Raw genomic sequence first — 13,904 nt, 5'->3', positions numbered from 1 at the left:
TATGCATGTAGATGTAGATGTATGGAGGTGAATGTGAATGTGGATGTGGATGTATGCATAGAGATGTGGATGTATGCATGTAGATGTGAATGTACGCATATAGATGTGGATGTATGGGTGTGAATGTGTATGTAGATGTGGATGTATGGATGAGGATGCATGAATGTGCATGTAGATGTAGATGTGAAAATAGATGTATGGATGTAGATGCGGATGTATGGATGTGAATGTGCATGTGGATGTGGATATATGTATGGATGTGAATATATGATATGTGATGTGAAGGAATCTGAAGTGATGAGATGGAAAATGATGTGATGGGATGAGTACACATATAAATGGAATGTGGAATAAGTAATGTGGATTGATGAGGGATAATTTGGTAAATGAGAGTTAATATAGAAACTGTATTTGTAAACTGTTTGTAAATGCTGTTTGTAAATGACTGTTTTATGTCAAGAATGCTGGGAAAGCATTTTGACCATCTTGTGATTAAGGTCGTGGAGACCTAAGTGATAAAGTTGCAACTGCTGACGGAGAGTCAATGGAGGACGTCTCGCGTACAGGGATTTCACTGATGTAAACGAGAACATGTGAACATGTTAATAACATATGTTAATAACACAAAAAATCTTGTGATCACATGTTATATTCACAAAGCTTTCACAAGGGCCTAAAAAACTTATCTTTGTCGGGCATAAAAAATCTTCTTAGGTGGCCACTGACCTTCTATTATGTGAAGATGATAACATGAGAACATGTGAATAGCTTATTCCCATGTGTAGCCAAGCTTTTAAGGGGTTCCCAAATGGCAAGTGACCTGTTATTTTTGTGAACGGTAACATGAGAACATGTGAATAACTTGTTCACATGTGTTATTATCACAAAAAATCTTGTGATCACGTGAATATTAAATCCTTGCTCGCGTAGCAAGGTCGGCCGAGGTCTTGACCAGCCTCGGTGCGATTAAAATGGTGAGCTTCCGGTACGGTGGATGAGGGGCCAAGGAAGCGGCCTATGAGTGAAGCGCTAGGTCACCTGCGAAGGATTCTAGAGGGTGCTGAGTATACGGTGCTCGGGCTCTGGGTCGCCTAGGATACCCACGCGTGCGTCGAGGAAGATATTGGAACAAGGAGTAAGAGTTGTTTTCTGAAACCGGGCATGGATCTGGTTGACTGACCTTGCTGGTCCTCAATGGATGAGTCCATGGCTCTTTATATGGATCTGTTGGTTGATCTTGCTGATCTTCAACGAGAGTCCATCTTGATAAGTGATTATATTGCCGAGTATTATGGGCTAGGAACTAGGAAACGGCCCCTGAGTGGACAGGTGGTGAGCGTCCTAGCTGCCAATGATGCCATAGATACTCTGATGAAGGAATGATGGGAAAATTAAGAATCAACCGGATAAATTGGAAGATGGTGATCAATGATACTATGGTTTTATTAAAGGATTATTTTAAAACTGGTTGAATCTGTGAAAAGGCAATTTCATATTGGGTGTGTAAGTGGTGTGACTAGTTTTCTTTTTGCATGAACTTCCGGCTAGGGAGCCTTGGAACTCTTTTCCTTGGTACCCGGGACAAAACCTAACCAAATTCTTAATTGGATCCCATCACTACAGTGGTTGGGCGGTTGGCTAACCCATGGGACTGGATGGGGTTAGGCTGGGCTGATGGATCCGTAAAATCGAGACTCAAATTTTGTTATTACGATAGATAAAATAAATCCCGGACAGTAATTGTTCTATGGATAGGAATCAACGGCTGTGCCTCTTGAATGGGGAAAAAAGCGTTACTCCCAATGATCCAAGTGCAAGTTTCTTCCTTGATCTGATCAAGTATCTTGAAGATGCAACTGGATCAGTTTGATCAGAAATGATCATGACTACGTTAGAGTAAAAGGTTTTCCTGGTGGAATCACCCATGCTTTCCGGTAAAGGAAGTTTTTCCGGGTTCGGTTTTGGAACAACCGACGGATTAGTCTCTTATCCGGATATCCGTGGGTGAGGCCCCGAATGTGGGACCCCTGTCCCGCGCGAGAAGTGCTACTTCCGCTGCCAGTATCCTGAATCCTATTGCTCGGTGGGAACAGTCGGTGGGAACAGGGGGATCTTACAAAATGCAATTCTAGCTCCTTGGTTATTGTCTTGTGAAGTAGGCCTCTTCTTAGAGTAATTGGCTTTGTTGATGTGTATGGAACACAGCTAGATCGATGCATTATTGCTCTACCACATGGTAGAGCTAGACCTCAAAGCTTTCTACCTCTACGACTCTAGCTCCACCACATGGTAGAGCTAGACATGAAATGCAATTCTAGCTCCACCACATGGTAGAGCTAGACCGCAAAGCATTCTATCTCTACAATGTGGTTTAGGTAGAATACAGCTCTACCACAGTTACATTCAACCTCAGCCGGTAACATTCGTTGAAGTCTAGCTCTACCACATGGTAGAGCTAGAAGAATGCATTCTAGCTCCACCACATGGTAGAGCTAGATTTCAAAGCATTCTGGTCAATACATTTATTAATCTTGCTCCGCCACCTGGTAGAGATAATATCCATCGAAAAACCACCACTAGAATACTTTGAAGTCCAGCTAGAATGCATTTATCTAGCTCTACCATGTGGTAGAGCAAGACTAATAAATGTATTGATAGCTCCAAGATGGAGTAATTGAGATAGAATGCTTTGAGGTCTATCTCTACCATGTGGTGGAGCTAGAATTGCATTTCATGTCTAGCTCTACCATGTGGTGGAGCTAGAGTCGTAGAGGTAGAAAGCTTTGAGGTCTAGCTCTACCACAGTTACATTCAACCTCAGCCACTTACATTCATTGAAGTCTAGCTCTACCACATGGTAGAGCTAGAAGAATGCATTCTAGCTCCACCACATGGTAGAGCTGGACCTCAAAGCATTCTAGCTCTACGATGTGGTCTAGATAGAATACAGCTCTACCACATGGTAGAGCTAGACCTCAAATGCAATTCTAGATCCACCACATGGTAGAGTTGGACCTCAAAGCATTCTAGCTCTATGATGTGATCTAGGTAGAATACAGCTCTACCACGTGGTAGAGCTCACGTGGTAGAGCTAGATCAAATGCAATTCTAGCTCCTTGGTTCTTGTCATGTGAAGTAGGTCTCTTCTTGGAGTAATTGATTTTGTTAGATCGATGCATTCTTGCTCTACCACATGGTAGAGCTAGACCTCAAATGCAATTCTAGCTCCACCACATGGTAGAGCTAGACCTCAAAGCATTCTATCTCTACAATGTGGTTTAGGTAGAATATAGCTCTACCACAGTTACATTCAACCTCAGCCGGTTACATTCATTGAAGTCTAGCTCTACCACATGGTAGAGCTAGAAGAATGCATTCTAGCTCCACCACATGGTAGAGCTGGACCTCAAAGCATTCTAGCTCTACGATGTGGTCTAGATAGAATACAGCTCTACCACATGGTAGAGCTAGACCTCAAAACACCATATAAGTGAATTTGGGAATTTCCCAATTCCCATTTTTGAATACTTAAAAAAGGGGACATGGATAACATGTTTGTAAGTTTCTCAAAACCCTATCATATGACCTATCATTGGAAAGCGCTTGAAAAATGGAATCTAAAGAGCTGTAAAGCGCTCATTTTGGATTAGTGGTGTTCAAGTTATGGTTAATCCAAACTTTTGACCACGTGTCCCAAACTTGTGGGAAATTCCCATATTCCCCAATATGGTGTTTCAAATGCAATTCTACCTCCACCACATGGTAGAGCTGGACCTCAAAGCATTCTAGCTCTACGATGTGGTCTAGGTAGAATACAGCTCTACCACGTGGTAGAGCTAGATCAAATGCAATTCTAGCTCCTTGGTTGTTGTCATGTGAAGTAGGTCTCTTCTTGGAGTAATTGGTTTTGTTGATGTGTATGGAACACCGCTAGATCGATGCATTCTTGCACTATCACATGGTAGAGCTAGACCTCAAATGCAATTCTAGCTCCACCACATGGTAGAGCTGCACCTCAAAGCATTCTAGCTCTATGATGTGGTCTAGGTAGAATACAGCTCTACCACGTGGTAGAGCTAGATCAAATGCAATTATAGCTCCTTAGTTCTTGTCATGTGAAGTAGGTATCTTCTTGGAGTAATTGGTTTTGTTGATGTGTATGGAACACAGCTAGATCCATGCATTTTGGTCAATACAGCTCTACCACATGGTAGAGCTGGACCTCAAAGCATTCTAGCTCTATGATGTGGTCTAGGTAGAATACAGCTCTACCACATGGTAGAGCTAGATCAAATGCAATTCTAGCTCCACCACATGGTAGAGCTGGACCTCAAAGCATTCTAGCTCTACGATGTGGTCTAGGTAGAATACAGCTCTACCACGTGGTAGAGCTAGATCAAATGCAATTCTAGCTCCTTGGTTCTTGTCATGTGAAGTAGGTCTCTTTTTGGAGTAATTGGTTTTGTTGATGTGTATGGAACACAGCTAGATCGATGCATTTTTGCTCTACCACATGGTAGAGCTAGACCTCAAATGCAATTCTAACTCCACCACATGGTAGAGCTAGACCCCAAAGCATTCTATCTCTACAATGTGGTTTAGGTAGAATACAGCTCTACCACAGTTACATTCAACCTCAGCCGGTTACATTCATTGAAGTCTAGCTCTACCACATGGTAGAGCTAGAAGAATGCATTCTAGCTCCAGCACATGGTGGAGCTTGACCTCAAAGCATTCTAGCTCTACGATGTGGTCTAGGTAGAATACAGCTCTGCCACGTGGTAGAGCTAGATCAAATGCAATTCTAGCTCCTTGGTTCTTGTCAGGTGAAGTAGGTCTCTTCTTGGAGTAATTGGTTTTGTTGATGTGTATGGAACACAGCTAGATTGATGCATTCTTGCTCTACCACATGGTAGAGCTAGACCTCAAAGCATTCTAGAATGCATTTATCTAGCTCTACCATGTGGTAGAGCAAGACTAACAAATGTATTGAGAGCTCGAAGATGGAAATACTCTTCATCTCCTCCATAGTGTTTTCATGGATATATATTGTGATTTTTGAATATGATATTTTAAGTTTTTTTTTAAAGTGTAAGAATACAATAACTATAATTAACAATTGTGGTTTTGTTGCAGGTGAAAGATGTCTCAAAAAAGAAAAGTGGTGGAAGTTCCGGTCAGTGTTAACTTTGCCTCTACTGATCAACGACGACAGTGGTACTTAGATATTTGGGGTCTTCATCAGGGTTCACAATTTAACAAAATTCATCTATTTGTTGCTAGTGATGTGGGCGTGGATACTGTTAAGGATCTAGGACCAATGACTCTATCTTATATTTCTGTAGGTTATTCTCATCCCAATATTGAATGCATAAATATTGGGGTACCTGGGATCCATGAGTATCAACTAGATCCCAAGGCATTCATTATTGAACGAATAGTAAGAGATAAACAAGATACTATGTTCTCTCGAGGGTGGAAGTTAGATTGTGCAAGTCAAGAAATAACTCTTGAAGAGTTGCAAGCTTCCATTGCTTATTGTGTGAAAGGCAAACAAAAAAAAGAGAAAATGCCCTCTAAAAATCTAGTTCAAAAAAAGGCAAAAAGCAGTACAGGTATTATGGATGTAGATGAAGCAATTCTTAAATCTACAATAGAGAAAACAGGCTTGGAAAATTCAACAAAAATAAGATTTGTGGATCCCAAAGTTTTGGAAAATGAGGTGCAAAAGGCACTAAAGAGTGATACAGGGGGTATGGAAAAATACTCTAAGTATTTTCCATTCAAGTACAAATAGTATGAGATCCCTGTAGATCAATGCTGGCTAGCTCCTGATCACTATAACTCCCATCAAATAGAACCTCACCGTGTGGATGAATGCGTGTTATTTTTTGGTGCAAGTGCAAACAGGCCAGGAGCGTGTGCATACTTGATGCCTGTAAAGAATGCTGGCAAGAAGAAAGGAATTCCAATGAAACTAAGTGAGGTAACAGAGGAGAAACTCACTGAGTATTCATATTGGATTATTGATGGCCAACATTCCATCTATGCTGCAAAATTCTTACGGTATCAAGAAATGGAAAAAGATGGTCATGCTCAAGACCTGATACAAGTGTATGAAAAATAAAGGCTCGAATTGTTGTAGATCCAGAGCCACAAGTTGCGACGGCCATATCTGCTATAGCTAATGAAGAGGCCCAATCATTATATGTCAAACAACCATACTATGATGTCTTGCAGCACTTGAGGAGTCAGTGGATCTTCAATAATTCTCCGTCAAGGCCAGCATCTAGAGTAACAGAGGGCTCATCATCTCGTGTAGACTGGGATGTATGTCCATATCCCTTGCTCTCTTATAATTTTATGTTTTGAAAAAAATACTTGATTTTGATCTTTTTTTCTTTTATTTCTTTACAAATTTTTTTACGAATGGCTAGAATTACGGTGGGAGCATCCCCTTCATTTCAAAGCAGTCTCACATGGTCATTTAGTCTGATGAAGTTTTCAAAGGCTGGCTTGAAATCATGGAGAAGCAAAACAAGAAACCAACTGCCACAGTTTTCAGATGTCTTGCTGGGCTAGATGAACAAGAAGTCAAACAAATACAATCAGAAATCAGGTCTGGAAAAATTGTTCTTTCAAAGGGTACTAAGGATGTAGATGTAATTGACATGCCAGAGCGTATCAAGCAGCTCAAGCAAGATAAAATTATTCAAGATGCATTGCTTGTAGAGTTCAACACTCTGAACAAGGACAAACAATGTCAAGATTGGTCAGAATTGACTATCACCTATAGCATCAATGAGGTTGTATACTCAGTTCTTTTGAAGTTATGTGATGTGTATATAAAGTCAAAGCTACAGGATGGATCAAAGAAGATTGATTTTCCAGTAGAAGTAAGGCAATCTGTGGAGTGAAATATCAGCCTTAGCAAAGAAAGTTCAACCTTGTCCTTGGATCTTCCTTGGTGTATTTATGCTATGAGTCTTCTTTTGACGGGAGTTACTACTTGAAGCGCCACCTCAACAATCCAATTTCCATTGGGTTATGTGTTCTGGATAACACTGAAGATTTGACAAATTCACTTTTTACATAACCAATTGGTGAATTTGGAAAGCCTACTTAGTGGTCGCACAATGGCCAGTTGGTGAATCTGAAAATCTTGCTTATAAATCTAAGATGATAGAGCTAGAGATCCTCTCATTTACTACAATCCTACCCTGTGGTAGATCTAGATTTCAATAGGTCTACAATTTGGTGGACCTAGCTACCTCTTCAAAGTGGTGGACCAAGAATCCATTAAAGTCTAGCTACCTTTCCAAAGTGGTGGAGCTAGGCCAATGCACCCCCCCAAAGACAGTTTTTGCAGAGCATCCATTTAAGTCTAGCTCTACCATATGGTAGAGCTAGGCCAATGCATTTCTAGCTCCACCACGTGGTAGAGCTAGTTCAAATGCAATTCTAGCTCCTTGGTTCTTGTCACGTGCGATGAGCTAGAACCCATTGAAGTCTAGACCTAGAACCTATGGAAGTCTACTGGCTCCACCCATAAAGAAGCTATCTTGATCCCCAACTCAACCACGTGGTAAAGCAACACTTATAAATTCTAGCTCTACCATATGGAAAATCTAAAACATTTAAAATTTTAGCTTTACCATATAGTTGAGTGGTTTTGTGTTTCTCACCTCCACCTACTCTTGGAGCTCAAGGGTGGATCTCAAGGCCTACTTCCAACAAGAGCTCCCTTGCAAACTGGCTCTACCAAATGGTAGAGCTAGAATAATGGGTGTATTTGGAAATCCATTTTAAACCCTCCAATTCTAGAGTGAGCAAGTAGAATTGATAATTGGTATCCAAACATGATTTCCTTTTAGATTACACCAATAAACATGTGTTAAGAGTGAGTGTTACAATTGTAAATTCTTTTAGTTTGAAAGATTGTTGAGTCAATGTTACTTTTTTTTCTTTTAGATCCCGAAATTGAGATAGTAGCACCACGTGAAGTAGCTACGGAATGCCACAATCAAACTGTGGATGAGAGCTTCTCCCACACATTCCGTGATGTCCATCCAGAAGGTTTAAAGACAAATGTTGACAATGAAATTGGGGTACCTAAATCTCCAACAAATGAAGCAATGGGTGAGAGTTTCCAGCCCGAAGAAGTCTAAGTACCAAGAAGTACCGACACTGCTATCTCCAAGAAATCAGTGTTGACAATTGTGTTGGACCTGAATGGTCTACTACTGAAACGTTGTCAACAACAACCATCTTCAATACATGAAACTATTCAAATGGATTCAAAACGATGTATTGTACTAAGGCTAGGATGTATCCAATTCTTGAAGATTTTATTAAAAAATATTAATGTTGGGATCTGGTCAACAGTGAGACAGAGAGTAATGTTCTTCAAATATTGAGAATATTACAAGACAAAGCAGGAGAGATATTACCTTTTTTTGTAGTTTGGGTTCAAGAGGCTTGCGAGAAGGATAAAAGTGGTAAAATAGCTAGACCTGATAATCCAATAGTTCAGGCAATGTTCAAGCCATTGTCAAAAATCGCTTCATGTTTTGATTGTGATGCTCGTAGAACGGTTCTTATTGATGACTCTCCATACAAGGGATGTGCTTCTCCTAATAATAATTGTATATATCCTGCAAAGTTTGATGAAGAAAAGATGGTCGACAATATTCTCATTGATGAGCTGCTCCCTTACTTATTGCAGCTTGATGAGAGTGAAGATGTGCGTGAGATCATTGGCTCTAATCGCTATGCACAACCTCCAGTATCCAATGAAAATGAATACAGAGATGTGGTAGATTTTTGGAGAAAGCGCAATTTAAATTGGTCACAGAAGACAATCTACACTGATAGGCTACCACTATCAAAGATTATACAAAAGTATGTCGACAATCAAGAGGTATTAGTGAGATAATATGAAAACAAAAGAGAAGAGATAATAAAAATTATGGCAAAATAACGAGCCAGTATTGCTAGCATGAGGGGACCACACGTGATTTCTCTAGCTAGAAAATTGGGTTCTACCACAACGCAGTTGTTGAAGGCAGTCAATGCAAGGGAATTCATAAACAAGGTGTTAAATGAGTTCAATCTTCTCCAACGGGATAGAAATAACTAAGGTACTACCCAACATAAATGATAATTATAACCAAATACATGATTTTATACAACAATTTTGTATTCACAATGAAGAAACTTAATTTATGATGGTTTCTTGCAGATTTATTTCAAGGATATTGTTCCAAGGAGTATTCACTTAAACAAGCCATTTGTCACAAGGATTGTATTTTTTTGGAGGAATTTTATCTTTTTGTAATCATGAATTGACAAGAAATTTTGTCCTGTTTTTAAAGTAGTGGCAAATGTATTACTCTTCAGATAATTTTATAAATGTTGGAGTGCACTCTACTATAAGGGGCCTCCTAATTTGAAAATGTATGGAAGCTTGATCTTTGTCTTATGATTTTAATTCCTACATATTTGGACTATGGTAGAGCTAGATCAATGCCTTCTAGCTCCACCTCATGGTAGAGCTAGACTTCAAAGCATTCTAGCTCCACGACATGGTAGAGATAGACTTGAAAGCGTTCTAGCTCTACCATATGGTAGAGCTAGATCAATGCATTCTAGCTCTTCCACGTCACCACATGGTTGAGTTGGACTTCAAACCATTCTAGTTCTACCATGGGGTCTAGCTAAAATATTTTGATACATCTCTACCACGTGCTAGAGATGGACTTCAAATATTATTTCTAATTTTGCCATGGGATCGAGCTAGAATACTTTGATATAGCACATGGTAGAACTAGATTTAAAAATATTCTAGCCCTACCACATGGTTGAGCTAGAACAGTGCATTCTAGCTCTACCATGTGGTTGATCTAGATCAATGCATTCTAATATCACCACATTCTGATACTGCTAGCACATTTTATCGCGTCTTTTTAGAATCAAATGGAAAGAGTCTTTGCATCTTGGGTCATTTTGTAATGCAACTAAAGTCAACATTTTGGAACAGTATATAGTTTAATGTTAGCGTGCATAGTCACATTTGTTTTGTAATTATTTAAAGTCTATCTTTGCATAAGAGTAGTTGTAACATGCCTTCCCCCACATGCCCACCTTTATCATTAAGCATGCTCATTTTTTTCCAGGTCATGTGATTGATTCTAATTAGCAGAGGCGACTTCTTCGTCATAGAGCATTAGTACGTCACATGTCCAAGAAAATCCAGAGTGTACGAAGACAGTTGGTTCAACACTGTCTTGACCGTCTACGAGAAATTGATGCAAGGCTCCGCTTTGTGCATCCCTCTGAGGGGGTTATCATACTGACGTGGTATTTGTCAGACCCAATATGCGTACCCCTACGTAAAGAGGATGATAGGAGGGCTATTATTCTAAACCTTAATGGTTTGTTGTGCCATGTTGTCGAAACCCAATATGATGAGAAGGATCCTCCTTATAGCAACGAGTTGGTAAAATACCCAATCAACCAATATCGTTATGTCCTATGTCACAAGGATGCACATGAGTTCTTAGATTGGTGTATTCAATTCTTTTATGTTTTTATTTGGAGCGCATGTAGGAGAACTAAGCTCTCTGGAATAATTGACATAGTATTTCCACAACAAAAGCCCAAGTTTACAGGTGTTCTCTCACAAGAGCATTGTTCAAAATCCACATGGGTTGTGCAGAATAGACAAGTCTTCTTAAAAAATCTTGAGACCTTTTGGGGTCTCCATCCTTTGTACAACAAGAAAAATACATTGATAATTGATGATAGCTATTATAAGGTGTTTAAGAATGAGCGAGGAACCTAGTTAATAGTCCCAGAATTGTACCATCAACCTTCCAAGGAAAGGTATAGTTTTTTGACAGAAGATTTATGAAATTGGTTGTTTTTATGGCTACAGAATGAAGATCGGCAAGAGTATACATGGGATAATGCCTTTGAAGAAAAACCTAACCAATTCTCAGATGATGTGATGAAGAAATGGCTTGAAGAAGAGAAATTGAAAGTAGAGAATAGGAAAAAGGCAGAGGTGTGGAAGCGACAGCACGAGGCTGATGCAGAGGCAGAGAGGCAGGAACAACTTGAAATTCAAAGAAAGCAACAAGAGGAGGCTGAAGCTGAGGCGGCAGAGAGGCAAGCAGAGAGTGAAAATCAAGCAAAGCAACAAGAGGAGGCATCATGAAAGTAATACACCACCATGAAGCTCATTTTGTTTGTCCCTAATATAATCAAATGTAGAGGATGCAAGTAATTTGGCCTTTTTTTAATGTAATAAAAAGCCATATATTAAAATATGATATTGTAATCAGGCCTCTTATGGAGCATACTGTTCAAATGTTTGCCTTTGCAAAGCATTAAACAAATTCTAGCACAAGGAATAAATTCATGTTCATTTACAATGTCTTATTATAATTGAGTCATAAATGGAGTGCATCCTTCTCTAAGGGGACTCCTTTTATCCTTTTATCTTTTGGTCAAACTTTGCAAATTATTATTTTTTTAGTAAGAGTAGGTGAAGACTTTTAACTATCATTTTGACAAAGGTCGTCCTACTGCAAGGAGACTCTTTCTATCTTTAGTCATTTTGACAAAGGTCGTCCTACTGCAAGGAGACTCTTTCTATCTTTAGTAATGTTGATTTGTAGTAGTTGTGTATATAAGGAAACTTTCACCATGTCAAATTATAAATTCTTGTTTCAAATTATTTAGTCTTTGTTCATTACAATGCAGTCTTAAAATTGGAGAGTGCATCCTACTCTAAGGGGACTCTCAATATACAATCTCTTGTATCAATGTTTTTACTTGGGGGTCTAGATTGAACAAATGGTAGATCTTGGTTCTTTTAATGCGTTCTTGCTCCACGTGGTAGAGCTAGCTCAGAATTATAGCTCTACCATGTGGTAGAGCTAGAATCCCTTAAAATCAAGCTCCACCATATGGGATGGTAGAGCTAGAATTCTATGTCTATATCTACCATGTGGTGGAGCTACCATCCATTGAAGTCTAGCTGTATAATTTCATGGAGCTAGCTAGCTCCACCATGTGGTGGAGGTAGCAGCCATGGTCTCTTCATGGAATTTTGGCCTTACCACATGGTGGAGCTTGTATCCATGTGTGGTAGACCTAAACCTTTGGAAGTCATACAATACAACTAGAATTTTGAGTCTAGATCTACCGTTTGGTGGAGCTTGCATCCACTGAAGTCTAGCTCTATAATGTCCAAGTGGTGGAACAGGATCTAGAATGGATAAGTCATGGATCAAGAAATCCTTTTCAGCTCTATAATAGACAAGTGCTAGATCTAAAGTGAAGAGATAAAGTGATTGACGTTGGATTGCTAGCCATGCTAGACACCTCAATATGAGCAACAAGGCAAATATCTTGCTACATTGTCCATTTCAGACAAATAACTACACGAGTTTTCTTCAAAAAAGTTCATTTCTTTTGGGGTCTCCATGTTTTGTACAACAACAAGAATACATTGAAACTCGATGATAGCTACTACAATGTGTTCAACAATCAAGATGATAATCAAGATAATAATTGAGAGAATAATCTAAGTGTGTGATCTTGTGAGTACACAAAATGAACATGCTTAAAAAGAAGCTCAATACCTCATTCAACCAATACACCCCCATGACACTAGCACATTTTGTTACTCCCTTTTGTAATTGAAGGTAAATGGTGTTTGTAAATGGTCTCTATTATAATAAAATATAAAGGGTCTTTGTAATCTGGCCATCTTCGTGAGCATGCTGTTCAATTGTGTGCCTTTTGCAAGGCATTGAACATATTTTAACACAAAAAAATAAATTCATTTTCATTTACAATGTTTTATTATAATGGAGTCGTAGATGGAGTGCATCCTACTCTAAGGAGACTCCTTTTATCTATTGACAAAGTGCATCATACTTTAAGGGGACTCTTTAGTAGAATAAGCTTCATCAAAATGAAATCTTTTAGCCGTAATTTTGACAAAGTGCATCCTACTCCAGGAGACTCTTTCTATCTTTAATAATGTTAATCTGTAGCGATTGCATATATAAGTATAATACCTTCACCACCTCAATTTATAAAATCTTGTTCATTTTGTCTTGTTCATTACAATGAAGCTTTAAAATTGGAGAGTGCATCCTACTCTAAGGGGACTCTCAATATACAATCTCTTGTATCAATGTTTGTAATTGGGGGTCTAGATCAATCAAATGTTATATCTTGGTTTCTTAAGGACTGTAGAATGGCCAAGTGGTGGATCTAAAAATCTTTAAATCCTCCTCAATGTGTCGTAGCTCCACAGGGTAGACCTAGCTCAAAATTCTAGCTCTACCATGTGGTGGAGCTAGAACCCCTTAAAATCAAAATTACACCCCCATGATACTAGCACATTTTGTTACTCCCTTTTATAATTGAATGTAAATGGTCTTTGTAAATGGTCTCTACTATAACAAAATGAAAATATAGAGGGTCTTTGTAATTTGGCCAACTTTGGGAGCAGACTGTTCAATTGTGTATCTTTGCAATGTATTGAACAATTTTTAACACAATAAATAAATTCGTAGATGGAGTGCATCCTAGTCTAAGGAGACTCCTCTTATGCATCCACAAAGTGCATCCTACTTTAAGGGGACTCCTTTTATCCTTTTATCTTTTGGTTGTTAATGCAAAAGTTTTATTATTTCTTTAGTAGAATAAGCTTCATCAAAATGAAAATTTATAATCGTAATTTTGACAAAGTGCATCCTACTCCAAGGAGACTCTTTCTATCCTTAATAATGTTAATTTGTAGTGGTTGTGTATATAAGGATACCTTCACCATGTCAATTTTTAAAATTCTTGTTCATTTAGTCTTGTTCATTACAATGAAGTCT

This window comes from Cibotium barometz, chromosome 37, assembly GCF_041138505.1.
Source record: "Cibotium barometz isolate CiBa-2024 chromosome 37, ASM4113850v1, whole genome shotgun sequence".
NCBI classification, from domain to species: domain Eukaryota; kingdom Viridiplantae; phylum Streptophyta; class Polypodiopsida; order Cyatheales; family Cibotiaceae; genus Cibotium; species Cibotium barometz.
Note: the sequence above shows the minus strand (reverse complement) of the source record.